The sequence below is a fragment of the Arachis duranensis genome, chromosome 1, assembly GCF_000817695.3.
Source record: "Arachis duranensis cultivar V14167 chromosome 1, aradu.V14167.gnm2.J7QH, whole genome shotgun sequence".
Lineage (NCBI taxonomy): Eukaryota > Viridiplantae > Streptophyta > Magnoliopsida > Fabales > Fabaceae > Arachis > Arachis duranensis.
Window position 1 is genome coordinate 49,711,053 of NC_029772.3, and position 15,040 is coordinate 49,726,092.

At 38.3% G+C, this 15,040-nt stretch overlaps 1 non-coding gene across 1 annotated transcript; it reads left to right on the forward strand.

The window, feature by feature from the left end:
- Positions 1-14,676: 14,676 nt before the first annotated feature.
- Positions 14,677-14,780, forward strand: LOC127743021 (small nucleolar RNA R71). The gene has a single exon (XR_008004348.1). It is a non-coding gene; the product is annotated as a small nucleolar RNA R71 (small nucleolar RNA).
- Positions 14,781-15,040: the final 260 nt, after the last annotated feature.

Sequence of the window (15,040 nt, forward strand, 5' to 3'; positions counted from 1 at the left end):
GGCTTCTCTTGGAGTTAAACGCCAAGTTGTAACATGTTTTTGGCGTTTAACTCTGGTTTATGACGTGTTTCTGGTGTTTAACTCCAGAATGCAGCATGGAACTGGTGTTGAACGCCAGTTTACATCGTCTAAGCTCGAATAAAGTATGGATTATTATATATTTCTGGAAAGTACTGGATGTCTACTTTCCAATGTTGTTAAGGGCACGCCATTTGGAGTTTTGTAGCTCCAGAAAATCCATTTCGAGTGTAGGGAGGTCAGAATCCAACAGCATCAGCAGTCCTTTGTCAGCCTTCTAACAAAGTTTTGCTCAGGTCCCTCAATTTTAGCCCGAAAATACCTGAAATTACAGAAAAACACACAAACTCGTAGTAAAGTCCAGAAATGTAAATTTTGCATAAAAACTAATGAAAACATCCCTAAAATTAGCTAGATCCTACTAGAAACTACCTAAAAAGAATGCCAAAAAGCGTATAAATTATCCGCTCATCACAACACCAAACTTAAATTGTTGCTTGTCCCCAAGCAACTGAAAATCAAATAGGATATAAAGAAGAGAATATACTATATATCCCAAAATATCAATGAATATTAGTTCTAATTAGATGAGCGGGACTTGTAGCTTTTTGCTTCTGAACAGTTTTGGCATCTCACTTTTTTCTTTGAAGTTTAGAATGATTGGAATCTGTAAGAACCAGAATTTTGGATAGTGTTATTAATTCTCCTAGTTAAGTATGTTGATTCTTGAACACAGCTACTTTTATGAGTCTTAGACGTGGCCCTAAGCACTTTGTTTTCTAGTATTACCACCGGATACATAAATGCCACAAACACATGACTGGGTGAACCTTTTCAGATTGTGACTCAGCTTTGCTAAAGTCCCCAGTTAGAGGTGTCCAGAGCTCTTAAGCATACTCTTTTTTCTTTAGATCACGACTTTAACCACTCAGTCTCAAGCTTTTTACTTGGACCTGCATGCCACAAGCACATGGTTAGGGACAGCTTAATTTAGCCGCTTAGGTCTGGATTTATTTCCTTGGGCCCTCCTATCCATTGATGCTCGAAGCCTTGGATCCTTTTTACCTCTGCCTTTTGGTTTTAAGGGCTATTGGCTTTTTCTGCTTGTTTTTTTTCCTTTTTTTTATAAATTTTTTTGCCACTTTTTTTTTCGCAAGCTTTGTTCTTCACTGCTTTTTCTTACTTCAAGAATCAATTTTATGATTTTTCAGATCATCAATAACATTTCTCTTGTTCATCATTCTTTCAAGAGCCAACAATTTTAACATTCATAAACAACAAGATCGAAAATATGTACTGTTCAAGCATTTATTCAGAAAAAAAGTATTGTCACCACATCAATATAATTAAACTAATTTCAAGGATAAATTTGAAACTCATGTACTTCTTGTTCTTTTGAATTAGAAAAATTTTTCATTTAAGAGAGGTGAAGGATTCATGGAATTATTCATAGCATTAAGATACAGTTACTAGACACTAATGATCATGTAATAAAGACACAAACATAGATAAACATGAAGCTTAAAAACCGAAAAATAGAGAAATAAGAACAAGGAATGACTCCACCTTAGTGATGGTGGCGCCTTTTCCTTGAAGGACCAATGATGTCCTTGAGCTCTTCTATGTCTCTTCCTTGTCTTTGTTGCTCCTCCCTCATTGCTCTTTGATCTTCTCTAATTTCATGGAGAATGATGGAGTGCTCTTGGTGTTCCACCCTTAATTGATCCATGTTGTAACTCAAGTCTTCTAGAGAAGTGTTGAGTTGTTCCCAATAGTTGTTGGGAGGAAAGTGCATCCCTTGAGTCATCTCCGGGATTCCTTGGTGATGAGCTTCCTCATGCGTCTCTTGGGATCTATGAGTGGGCTCTCTTGTTTGCTCCATCCTCTTCTTAGTGATGGGCTTGTCCTCCTCAATGAGGATGTCTCCTTCTATAACAACTCCAGCTGAGTAGCATAGATGGCAAATGAGATGAGGAAAAGCTAGCCTTGCCAAGGTAGAGGGATTTTCGGCTATTTTGTAGAATTCAAGAAAGATGACTTCATGAACTTCTACTTCCTCTCCAATCATGATGCTATGGATCATGATAGCCCGATCCACAGTAACTTCAGATCGGTTGCTAGTGGGGATGATGGAGCATTGGATGAACTCCAACCATCCTCTAGCCATAGGCTTGAGGTCCAGTCTTCTTAATTGAACCAGCTTGCCTTTTGAGTCTCTTTTCCACTAAGCTCTTTCCACACATATGTCCATAAGGACTTGGTCCAACATTTGATCAAAGTTGACCCTTCTAGTGTAAGGGCGTGCATCTTCTTGCATTATAGGCAAGTTGAATGCCAACATTACATTTTCCGGACTGAAATCTAAGTATTTCCCCCAAACTATTGTAAGATAATTCTTTGGGTTCGGGTTCATACTTTGATCATGGTTCTTAGTGATCCATGCATTGGCATAAAACTCTTGAACCATTAAGATTCTGACTTGTTGAATGGGGTTGGTCAGAACTTCCCAACCTCTTCTTTGGATCTCATGTCGGATCTCCGGATACTCATTTTTCTTGAGCTTGAAAGGGACTTTGGGGATCACCTTCTTCTTGGCCATAACTTCATAGAAGTGGTCTTGATGGGCTTTTGAGATGAATCTCTCCATCTCCCATGACTCGGAGGTGGAAGCTTTTGTCTTCCCTTTCCCTTTTCTAGAGGTTTCTTCGGCCTTAGGTGCCATCAATGGTTATGGAAAAACAAAAAAGCTATGCTTTTACCACACCAAACTTAGAATATTGCTCGCCCTCAAGCCAAAGAAGAAGGAATAGAAGAAGAAGAAGAAAATATAGAGGAAAGGGAGAGAGATGTGTATTCGGCCAAGGGGTAGAAGAGAGTATTGTGTTGTGTGAAAATGAAGAAGGATGAAGGGGTTTATATAGTGGAGGGAGAGGGTATGGTTTCGGGCATTTAGGGTGGGTTTGGGTGGGAAAGAGATTTTGAATTTGAAGGTAGGTGGGGTTTATGGGGAAGAGTGGATGGATGTGAGTGGTGAAGAGGTGATGGGGAAGAGAGATTGAGGTGATTGGTGAAGGGTTTTGGGGAAGAGTGTTTATTGGATTGTGTGAAAAAGAGAGAGAGGATGAGTTGAGGTAGGTAGGGATCCTGTGGGATCCACAGATCCTGAGATGATCCTGTGAAGTCCACAGATCCTGAGGTGTCAAGGATTTACATCCCTGCACCAATGAGGCATGTAAAATGCCCTCTGCGTGCAATCCTGGCGTTAAACGCCAGATTGATGCTTGTTTCTGACGTTAAACGCCAGTTCTATGCTTGTTTTGGGCATTCAACGCCAGTCTGCAGCATGTTTCTGGTGTTGAACGCCAGCTTTCCTCAGTGTGCAATCCTGGCATTTAAACACCAGATTGCTGCATGTTTTTGGCGTTTAACGCCAGATCCATGCTCTATTCTGGCGTTTAACGCCAGCCAGATGCTCCTTACTGGTGTTTAAATGCCAGTAAGCCCCTCCTCCAGGGTGTGCTATTTCTTCTGCTGTTTTTTATTCTGTTTTTAATTTTAGTATTTGTTTTGTGACTCCACATGATCATGAACCTAATAAAACATAAAAGAACAATAAAAATAAAAATAGAATTAGATAAATAAAAATTGGGTTGCCTCCCAATAAGCACTTCTTTAATGTCACTAGCTTGACAATGGGCTCTCATGGAGCCTCACAGGTGATCAGGTCAATGTTGTGGACTCCCAACACCAAACTTAGAGTTTGAATATGAGGATTTAACACCAAACTTAGAGTTTGGTTGTGGCCTCCTAACACCAAACTTAGAGTTTGATTGTGGGGCTTTGTTTGACTCTGTATTGAGAGAAGCATTTCATGCTTCCTCTCCATGGTTGCAGAAAAAGATCATTGAGCTTTAAACACAAGGTAGTCCCTATTTAATTGAAGGACTAGCTCTCCTCTGTCAACATCAATCACAGCTCCTGCTGTGGCTAGGAAGGGTCTTCCAAGGATGATGCATTCATCCTCCTCCTTCCTAGTGTCTAAGATTATGAAATTAGCAGGGATGTAAAGGCCTTTAACCTTCACTAACACGTCCTCTACTAATCCGAAAGCTTGTCTTTGTGATCCGTCTGCCATCTCTAATGAGTATGTGGTAGGCTGTACCTCAATGATCCCCAGCTTCTCCATTACAGAGAGTGACATAAGATTTATGGCTTACCCTAGGTCACACAGAGCCTTCTCAAAGGTCATGGTGCCTTTGGTACAGGGTATTAAGAATTTACCAGGATCTTGTTTATTTTGAGGTAACATTTGCTGAACCCATGTATCTACTTCATTAATGAGCAAGGGAGGTTCACCTTCCCAAGTCTCATTACCAAACAACTTGGCATTCAGTTTCATGATGGCTCCTAGATATTGAGCAACTTGCTCTCTAGTTACATCTTCATCCTCTTCAGAGGAAGAATAGTCTTCAGAGCTCATGAATGGCAGAAGGAGATTTAATGGGATCTCTATGGTCTCTATATGACCTTCAGATTCCTTTGGATCCTCAATAGGGAACTCCTTCTTGCTTGAGAGACGTCCCATGAGGTCTTCCTCATTGGGATTCACGTCCTCTCCTTCCTCTCTAGGTTCAGCCATGTTGATTATGTCAATGGCCTTGCACTCTCTTTTTGGATTCTCTTCAGTATTGCTTGGGAGAGTACTAAGAGGAGTTTCAGTAACTTTCTTACTCAGCTGGCCCACTTGTCCCTCCAAATTTCTGATGGAGGACCTTGTTTCACTCATGAAACTTAAAGTGGCCTTAGACAGATCAAAGACTATGTTTGCTAAGTAAGAGGTGCTCTACTCAGAATTCTCTGTCTGTTGCTGAGAAGATGATGGAAAAGGGTTGCTATTGCTGAGCCTATTTGTTCCACCATTATTAAAGCATTGTTGAGGCTTTTGTTGATCCTTCCATGAGAAATTTGGATGATTTCTCCGTGAAGAATTATAGGTGTTTCCATAAGGTTCACCCATGTAATTTACCTCTGCTATTGCAGGGTTCTTAGGATCATAAGCTTCTTCTTCAGAAGATGCCTCTTTAGTACTGTTGGATGCATTTTGCCATCCATTCAGACTTTGAGAAATCATGTTGACTTGCTGAGTCAACATTTTGTTCTGAGCCAATATGGCATTTAGAGCATCAATTTCAAGAACTCCCTTCCTCTAAGGCGTCCCATTATTCACAGTATTCCTCTCAGAAGTGTACATGAACTGGTTATTTGCAACCATGTCAATGAGTTCTTGAGCTTCTGCAGGCATTTTCTTTAGGTGAATGGATCCACCTGCAGAATGGTCCAGTGACATCTTAAAGAACTCAGATAGACCATAATAGAATATATCCAAAATGGTCCATTCTGAAAGCATGTCAGAAGAACACCTTTTGGTCATCTGTTTGTATCTTTCCCAAGCTTCATAGAGGGATTCACCTTCTTTTTGTTTGAAAGTCTGAACATCCACTCTACGCTTGCTCAACTTTTGAGGAGGAAAAAACTTAGCCAAGAAGGTCGTGACCAGCTTATCCCAGGAGTCCATGCTATCTTTAGGTTGTGAGTCCAACCATGTTCTAGCTCTATCTCTTACAACAAAAGGGAAAAGCATGAGCCTGTAGACTTCAAGATCTACTCCATTAGTCTTAACAGTCTCACAGATCTGCAAGAACTCAGTTAAAAACTGATAGGGATCTTTTGATGGAAGTCCATAGTACTTGCAGTTCTGTTGCATTAGAGCAACTAGTTGAGGTTTCAGCTCAAAATTTTTTGCTCCAATGGCAGGGATTGAGATGCTTCTTCTATCGAACTTGGATGTAGGTGTAGTATTGTCACCAAGCATCCTCCTTGCATTATTGTTGTTGGGTTCGGCTGCCATATCCTTTTTTTGTTCAAAAATTTCAGTAAGGTTGTCTCTGGATTGTTGTATTTTATCTTCTCTCAGTTTCCTCTTCAGAGTCCTTTCAGGTTCAGGATCAGCTTCAACAAGAATGCCTTTTTCCTTGTTCCTACTCATATGAAAAAGAAGAGAACAGAAAAGGAAAAGGAATCCTCTATGTCACAGTATAGAGATTCCTTTATGTTAATAGAAGAATAAAGGAATAGAAGAAGGAAAAGAGTTAAGAATCCAAACACAAGGGGGAATATAGGTTCGAATTCTTGAGATGAAGAGAAATGTTAGTAAATAAATAAATAAATGGAAGAAGATGAGAGAGGGAGAAATTCAAAAATAAATTTTGAAAAAGGGTTAGTGATTTTCAAAAATTAAGAGAAGAAAAACAATTTAAATTAAAATTTGAAACAATTAGTTAATTAAAAGAATTTTGAAAAAGAGGGAGGTAATTTTTGAAAATTAGAGAGAGAAAGGTATTTAGGTGGTTTTGAAAAAGATAAGAAACAAACAAAAAGTCAATTAGCTAGTTGAAAAAGATTTGAAAATCAATTTTTGAAAAGATAAGAAGTTAGAAAAGATATTTTGAAATCAAATTTTTGAAAAAGATATGATTTGAAAAAGATATTTTAAAAAGATATGATTGAAAAAGATATTTTGAAAAAGATTTAATTTTTAAAATTAAAATTGATTACTTGACTAATAAGAAACTAAAAGATATGACTCTAGAATTTAAAGATTGAACATTTCTTAACAAGAAAGTAACAAACTTCAAATTTTTGAATCAATCATATTAATTGTTAGTAAAGTTTTCGAAATTTTGAAATAAAGATAAGAAAAAGATTTTGAAAATAAATTTTAAATTTTCAAAAATCATAAAAGAAAAATGAAAAAGATTTTATTTTTGAAAAAGATTTTGAAAAGATAAGATTTTTAAAATTGAAAATTTGACTTGACTTATAAGAAATAGCTAAGTTTTAAAATTTTTTGACTAAGTCAACTCAAATTTTTGAAAATTATGAGCAAAATAAGGAAAAGATATATTTTTTATTTTTGAATTTTTTTTTATGATGAGAGAGAAAAACACAAAAATGACCCAAAACATGAAATTTTGGATCAAAACACATGACGCATGCAAGAACACTATGAATGTCAAGACGAACACCAAGAACACTTTGAAGATCAAGATGAACATCAAGACTTATTTTTGAAAAAATTTCAAGAAAAGAAAAACATGCAAGACACCAAACTTAGAACTTTTCAATGCTTAGACACTATGAATGCAAGAATGCATATGAAAAACAACAAAAAAATACAAAACAAGAAAATTTAAAGATCAAACAAGAAGACTTGTTAAGAACAACTTGAAGATCATGAAGAACACATGCATGAATTTTCAAAAAAAAAAAGAATGCATAAATTTTAAAAACATGCAATTGACACCAAACTTAAAAATTGACTCAAGACTCAAACAAGAAACACAAAATATTTTTGATTTTATGAGTTTATAAAATTTTTTTAGATTTTTTTTGAAAATTCAAATTTTTTATTTTATTTTATTATTTTTTTTCTAAAACATATAGGAAAAATAAAATAAGAAATTCAAAATTTTTAATAAGAATTACAGGAATCTTTGCAATGTTAGTCTAAAGCTTCGGTCCAGGAATTAGACATGGCTTAATAGCCAGCCAAGCTTTAGCATACAAATCAGACATACAACAGCTGATACTTCATCCAACTTCATATACTGATAAGGGGAAGCCTTAATCTAATTGAATTAGACATGGCCTTACAGCCAGCCAAGCTTCAACATCCTTCATGAAACATTAGAATTCATTCTTAAAAATTTAGAATAACTTTTCGAAAACAGAAGTAAAAAAAATTTTTTTTGAAAGATTTTTGAAAATTTTTTTAAAATAAAACAAAAAGAAAATTACCTAATCTGAGCAACAAGATGAACCGTCAGTTGTCCAAACTCGAACAATCCCCGGCAACGGCGCCAAAAACTTGGTGCGCGTAAATTGTGATCATCAACAATGGCTCCAATGACTTGGTGCTTTCAAACGTGAATCACACTTTGTTACAACTCCGCACAACTAACCAGCAAGTGCACTGGGTCGTCCAAGTAATAAACCTTACGTGAGTAAGGGTCGATCCCACGAAGATTGTTGGTATGAAGCAAGCTATGGTCATCTTGTAAATCTCAGTTAGGCGGATTCAAATGGTTTATAATGGTTTTCGAAAGTTAAGAATAAATAAAGCATAAAATAAGATAGAGATACTTATGTAAATCATTGCCGGAATTTCAGATAAGTGTATGGAGATGCTTTGTCCCTGTTGAATCTCTGCAACATACTGATTTCTTACTTTCAATCCTTCATACTCCTTTCCATGGCAAGCTGTATGTAGGGCATCATCGTTGTCAATGGATACATCCCATCCTCTCAGTGAAAATGGTCCAAATGCTCTGTCACAGCACGACTAATCATCTGTCGGTTCTCGATCATGTCGGAATAGAATCCATTGATTCTTTTGCGTTTGTCATCACACCCAACAATCGCGAGTTTGAAGCTCGTCACAGTAATTCAATCCCTGAATCTTACTCGGAATACCACAGACAAGGTTTAGACTTTCTGGATCCTCAAGAATGACCGCCAAAGGGTTCTAGCTTATACCACAGAGATTCTGATTAAGGAATCCAAGAGATACTCGCTCGTTCTAAGGTAGAACGGAAGTGGTTGTCAGTCACACGTTCATAGGTGAGAATGATGATGAGTGCCACAGATCATCACATTCATCATGTTGAATTGCAACAAATATCTTAGAACAGGAATAAGCTGAATTGAATAGAAAATAGTAGTAATTGCATTGAAACTCGAGATACAGCAGAGCTCCACACCTTAATCTATGGTGTGTAGAAACTCCACCGTTGAGAATACATAAGTGATTAAGGTTCAGGCATAGCCGAATGGCTAGCTCCCAAAGTCTCAGAACTAAATGTCCAAAGGTGGATGCTAAGATAAAAGACGAAACTAAGATGTCTAATACAATAGTAAAATGTCCTATTTATACTAGACTAGCTACTAGGGTTTACAGAAATAAGTAATTAATGTAGAAATCCACTTCCGGGGCCCACTTGGTGTGTGCTTGGGCTGAGCTTGAGCTTTACAGGTGCAGAGGCTTCTCTTGGAGTTAAACGCCAAGTTGTAACGTGTTTTTGGCATTTAACTCTGGTTTATGACGTGTTTCTGGCGTTTGACTCCAGAATGCAGCATAGAACTGGCGTTGAACGCTAGTTTACGTCATCTAAGCTCGAATAAAGTATGGACTATTATATATTGCTGGAAAGCTCTGGATGTCTACTTTCCAACGTCGTTGAGAGCGCACCATTTGAAGTTCTGTAGCTCCATAAAATCAATTTCAAGTGCAGGAAGGTCAGAATCCAACAGCATCAGCAGTCCTTTGTCAGCCTTCTATCAAAGTTTTGCTCAGGTCCCTCAATTTCAGTTAGAAAATACCTAAAATTACAGAAAAACAGAAACTCATAGTAAAGTCCAGAAATGTGAATTTTGCATGAAAACTAATGAAAACATCCCTAAAAGTAGCTAGATCCTACTAGAAACTACCTAAAAACAATGCCAAAAAGCGTATAAATTATCTGCTCATCAGATCACGACTTTAACCACTCAGTCTCAAGCTTTTCACTTGGATCTTCATGCCACAAGCACATAGTTAGGGACAACTTGATTTATCTGCTTAGGACTGGATTTTATTTCCTTGGGCCCTCCTATCCATTGATGCTCAAAGCCTTGGATCTTTTTTACCCTTGCCTTTTGGTTTTAAGGGCTATTGGCTTTTTTTGCTTGCTTTTTCTTTTTCTTTCTTTAAAATTTTTTTTTGCAAGCTTTGTTCTTCACTGCTTTTTCTTGCTTCAAGCTTCAATTTTATGATTTTTCAGATTATCAATAACATTTCTCTTTTTCATCATTCTTTCAAGAGCCAACAATTTTAACATTCATAAACAACAAGATAAAAAATATGCACTGTTCAAGCATTCATTCAGAAAAAAAAAGTATTGTCACCACATCAATATAATTAAACTAATTTCAAGGATGAATTCGAAACTCATGTACTTCTTGTTCTTTTGTATTAAAAACATTTTTCATTTAAGAAAGGTGAAGGATTCACGGAGTTATTCATAGCCTTAAGACATAGTTACTCAATACTAATGATCATGTAATAAAGACACAAAATATAGCCAAACATGAAGCTCATAAACCGAAAAACAGAGATATAAGAACAAGGAAGTTAAGGAATGAGTCCACCTTAGTGATGGTGGTGCCTTCTTCTTGAAGGACCAATGGTGCTCTTGAGCTCCTCTATGTCTCTTCCTTGCCTCTGTTGCTTGATCCCTTGTGATTTTGGTGCTCCTATCCTTAGTTGCTCCCAATAATTATGTGGAGGAAAATGTATCCCCTGAGGTATCTCAGGAATTTCTTGATGAGGGAATTTCTCATGCTCTTGTTGAGGTCCATGAGTGGGCTCTCTTGATGTGCAGTCAAATGCTCTACTACTGAGCTATGGACCCTTGAGATGAATCTCTCCATCTCCCATGACTCGGAGGTGGAAGCTTTTGTCTTTCCTTTCCTCTTTCTAGAGGTTTCTCCGACCTTAGGTGCCATAAATGGTTATGGAAAAACAAAAAAGCTATGCTTTTACCATGCCAAACTTAGAATGTTGCTCGTCCTCGAGCAAAAGAAGAAAGAATAGATGAAGAAGAAGAAGAGATGGAGGAGAGGGAGAGTGGTTTAGGTTTCGGCCAAGGGGGAGAAGAGAGGGAGAAGGTAGGTGGGGATCCTCTGGGGTCCACAGATCCTGAGGTGTCAAGGATTTCTCATCCCTGCACCCTTTAGGCGTGTAAAATGCCCTTTGTATGCAATCCTGGTGTTTAACACCAGACTGATGCTTATTTCTGGCGTTAAACGCCAGCTCTATGCTTGTTTCTGGCGTTAAACGCCACTTTGCTGCTTGTTTCTGGCATTTAACGCCAGCTTTCCTCAGGGTGCGATCCTTGTGTTTAAACGCCAGACTGCTGCTTGTTTTTGGCGTTAAACGCCAGCTTCATGCTCTGTTCTGGCGTTAAACACCAGCCAAATGCTCCTTACTGGCGTTTAAACGCTAGTAAGCTCTTCCTCTAGGGTGTACTATTTTTTATGTTTTTTTATTTTTCTTTGATTTTTGTAGTTGTTTTTGTGACTCCACATGATCATGAACCTAAGAAGACATAAAAGAACAATAGAAAACATAGATAAGTAAAAATTGGGTTGCCTCTAATGAGCGGATAATTTATACGCTTTTTGGCATTGTTTTTAGATAGTTTTTAGTAGGATCTAGCTACTTTTAGGGATGTTTTTATTAGTTTTTATGTAAAATTCATATTTCTGGACTTTACTATGAATTTGTATGTTTTTCTGTGATTTCAGGTATTTTCTGGCTGAAATTGAGGGACTTGAGCAAAACTCTGATAAAAGGCTGACAAAGGACTGCTGATGTTGTTGGATTTTGACCTCCCTGCACTCGAAATGGATTTTCTGGAGCTACAGAACTTCAAATGGCGCGCTCTTAACGGCGTTGGAAAGTAGACATCCAGATGTTTCCAGCAATATATAATAGTTCATACTTTATTCGAGATTAGACGATGCAAACTGGCACTCAACGCCAGTTGTATGTTGTATTCTGGAGTCAAACGCCAGAAACACGTCACGAACCAGAGTTGAACGCCAAAAACACGTTCCAACTTGGTGTTCAACTCCAAAAGAAGCCTCTGCACGTGTAAAGCTCAAGCTCAGCCCAAGCACACACCAAGTGGGCCCCGAAAGTGGATTTCTGCATCAATTACTTACTTTTGTAAACCCTAGTAGTTAGTTTAGTATAAATAGGACATTTTATTATTGTATTAGACGTCTTTTGACCATTCGGTCTTTTTTGACCACATCTTTGGTCTCAGTTTTAATCTATTATTCATCTTAGGAGACTATTGATCACATTCATGGGGGCTGGCCATTCGGCCAAGCCTGGACCACCACTTATGTATTTTCAACGGTGGAGTTTTTACACACCATAGATTAAGGGTGTGGAGCTCTGCTGTATCTCGAGTTTTAATGCAATTACTACTATTTTCTATTCAATTCAGTTTATTCCTGTTCTAAGATATTCATTGCACTTCAACATGATGAATGTGATGATCCGTGACACTCATCATCATTCTCACTTATGAACGCGTGACTGACAACCACTTCTGTTCTACCTTAGACCGAACACATATCTCTTGGATTCCTTAATCAGAATCTTTGTGGTATAAGCTAGAATTGTTGGCGGTATTCATGAGAATCCGGAAAGTCTAAACCTTGTCTGTGGTATTCCGAGTAGGATTCAAGGATTGAATGACTGTGATGAGTGTCAAACTCGCGATTGTTGGGCATGATGACAAACGCAAAAGAATCAATGGATTCTATTCCGACATGATCGAGAACCGACAGATGATTAGCCATGCTGTGACAAGAGCATTTGGACCTTTTTCACTGAGAGGATGGGATGTAGTCATTGACAACGGTGATGCCCTACATACAGCTTGCCATGGAAAGGAGTAAGAAGGATTGAAGGATGGCAGTAGTAAAGCAGAGATCCAACAGGGACAAAGCATCTCCATACACTTATCTGAAATTCTCACCAATGATTTACATAAGTATTTCTATCCTTATTTTCTGTTTATTTATTATTATTATTCGAAAACTCCATAACCATTTATTATCTGCCTAACTGAGATTTACAAGATGACCATATCTTGCTTCATACCAACAATCTCCGTGGGATCGACCCTTACTCACATAAGGTTTATTACTTGGACGACCCAGTGCACTTGCTGGTTAGTTGTGCGAAGTTGTGAAGAAAGTGCTGAGTTAGTAGATGCGCATACCAAGTTGAATGCCATTATTAGAGATCACAATTTCGTGCACCAGCCTCCCAATAAGCACTTCTTTAATTTCAATAGCTTGACAGTGAGCTCTCATGGAGCTTCACAGATGTTCAGAGCATTGTTGGGACCTCCCAACCCCAAATTTAGAGTTTGGTTGTGGCCTCCCAACACCAAACTTAGAGTTTGACTGTGGGGGCTTTGTTTGACTCTGTATTGAGAAAAGCTTATTGTGCCTCTTTTCCATGGTTGTCGAGGAAGATCCTTGAGCTTTAAACACAAGGTAGTCCCCATTCAATTGAAGGACTAACTCTCCTCTGTCAACATCAATCACAGCTCTTGCTGTGGCTAGGAAGGGTCTTCCAAGAATGATGGATTCATTCTCATCCATCCTAGTGACTAAGATTATGAAATTAGCAGGGATGTAAAGGCCTTTAATCTTTACCAACACGCCCTCTACCAATCCATAAGCTTGTTTTATTGACTTGTCTGCCATCTCTAATGAGATTCTTGCAGCTTGTACCTCAAAGATCCCCAGCTTCTCCGTTACAAAGAGTGGCATAAGATTTATACCTGACCCTAGGTCATATAGAGCCTTCTCAAAGGTCATGGTGCCTATGGTACAGGATATTAAGAATTTACCAGGATCTTATTTCTTTTGAGGTAGAGTTTGCTGAACCCATGTATCTAGTTCACTAATGAGCAAGGGAGGTTCACCTTCCCAAGTCTCATTACCAAACAACTTGGCATTCAGCTTCATGATGGCTCCTAGATATTGAGCAACTTGCTCTTCAGTTACATCTTCATCCTCTTCAGAGGAAGAATAGTTCTCAGAGCTCATGAATGGCAGAAGAAAGTTTAATGGAATTTCTATGGTCTCTATATGAGCCTCAGATTCCTTTAGGTCCCCAATAAGGGACTCCCTTCTGTCTGGAGGACGTCCCATGGGGTCTTCCTCATTGGGATTCACGTCCTCCCCTTTGTCTTTGGATTCGGCCATTTTGATTATATCAATGGCCTTGCACTCTCTTTTTGGATTCTCTTCTGTATTGCTTCAGAGAGTACTAGGAGGAGTTTCAGTGATTTTCTTACTCAGTTGACCCACTTGTGCCTCCAAATTTCTAATGGAGGACCTTGTTTCATTCATGAAACTTAAAGTGGCCTTAGATAGATCAGAGACTATGTTCGCTAAGCTAGAGGGGCTCTGCTCAGAATTCTTTGTCTGTTGCTGAGAAGATGATGGAAAAGGCTTGCTATTGCTAAACCTGTTTCTTCCACCATTATTAAAGCCTTGTTGAGGCTTCTGTTGATCCTTCCATGAGAGATTTGGATAATTTCTCCATGAGGGATTATAGGTGTTTCCATAAGCTTCACCATGTAATTCACCTCTGCCATTTCAAGGTTCTCAGGATCATAAGTTTCTTCTTCAGAAGATGCTTCTTTAGTACTGTTGGATGCATTTTGCAATCCATTCAGACTCTGAGAAATCATGTTGACTTGCTGAGTCAACATTTTGTTCTGAGCCAATATGGCATTCAGAGTATCAATTTCAAGAACTCCCTTCCTCTGAGGTGTCCCATTACTCACAGAATTTCTCTCAAAGATGTACATGAATTGGTTATTTGCAACCATTTCAATGAGTTCTTGAGCTTCTGCAGGCATTTTCTTTAGGTGAATGGATCCACCTATAGAATGGTCCAGTGATATCTTGGAAAGTTCAGATAGACCATCATAGAATATATCTAAAATGGTCCACTCTGAAAGCATGCCAGAAGGACACTTTTTGGTCAACTGCTTGTATCTTTCCCAAGCTTCATAGAGGGATTCACCATCTTTTTGCTTGAAGGTATGAACATCCACTCTAAGCTTGCTCAGCTTTTGAGGAGGAAAGAACTTGGCCAAGAAGGCCGTGACCAGCTTATCCCAAGTGTCCAGGCTATCTTTAGGTTTTGAGTCCAACCATGTTCTAGCTCTATCTCTTACAGCAAAAGGGAAAAGCATGAGCTTGTAGACTTCAGGATCTACTCCATTAGTCTTAACAGTATCACAGATCTGCAATAACTCAGTTAAAAATTGATAGGGATCTTCTGATAGAAGTCCATGAAATTTGCAGTTCTGTTGCATTAGAG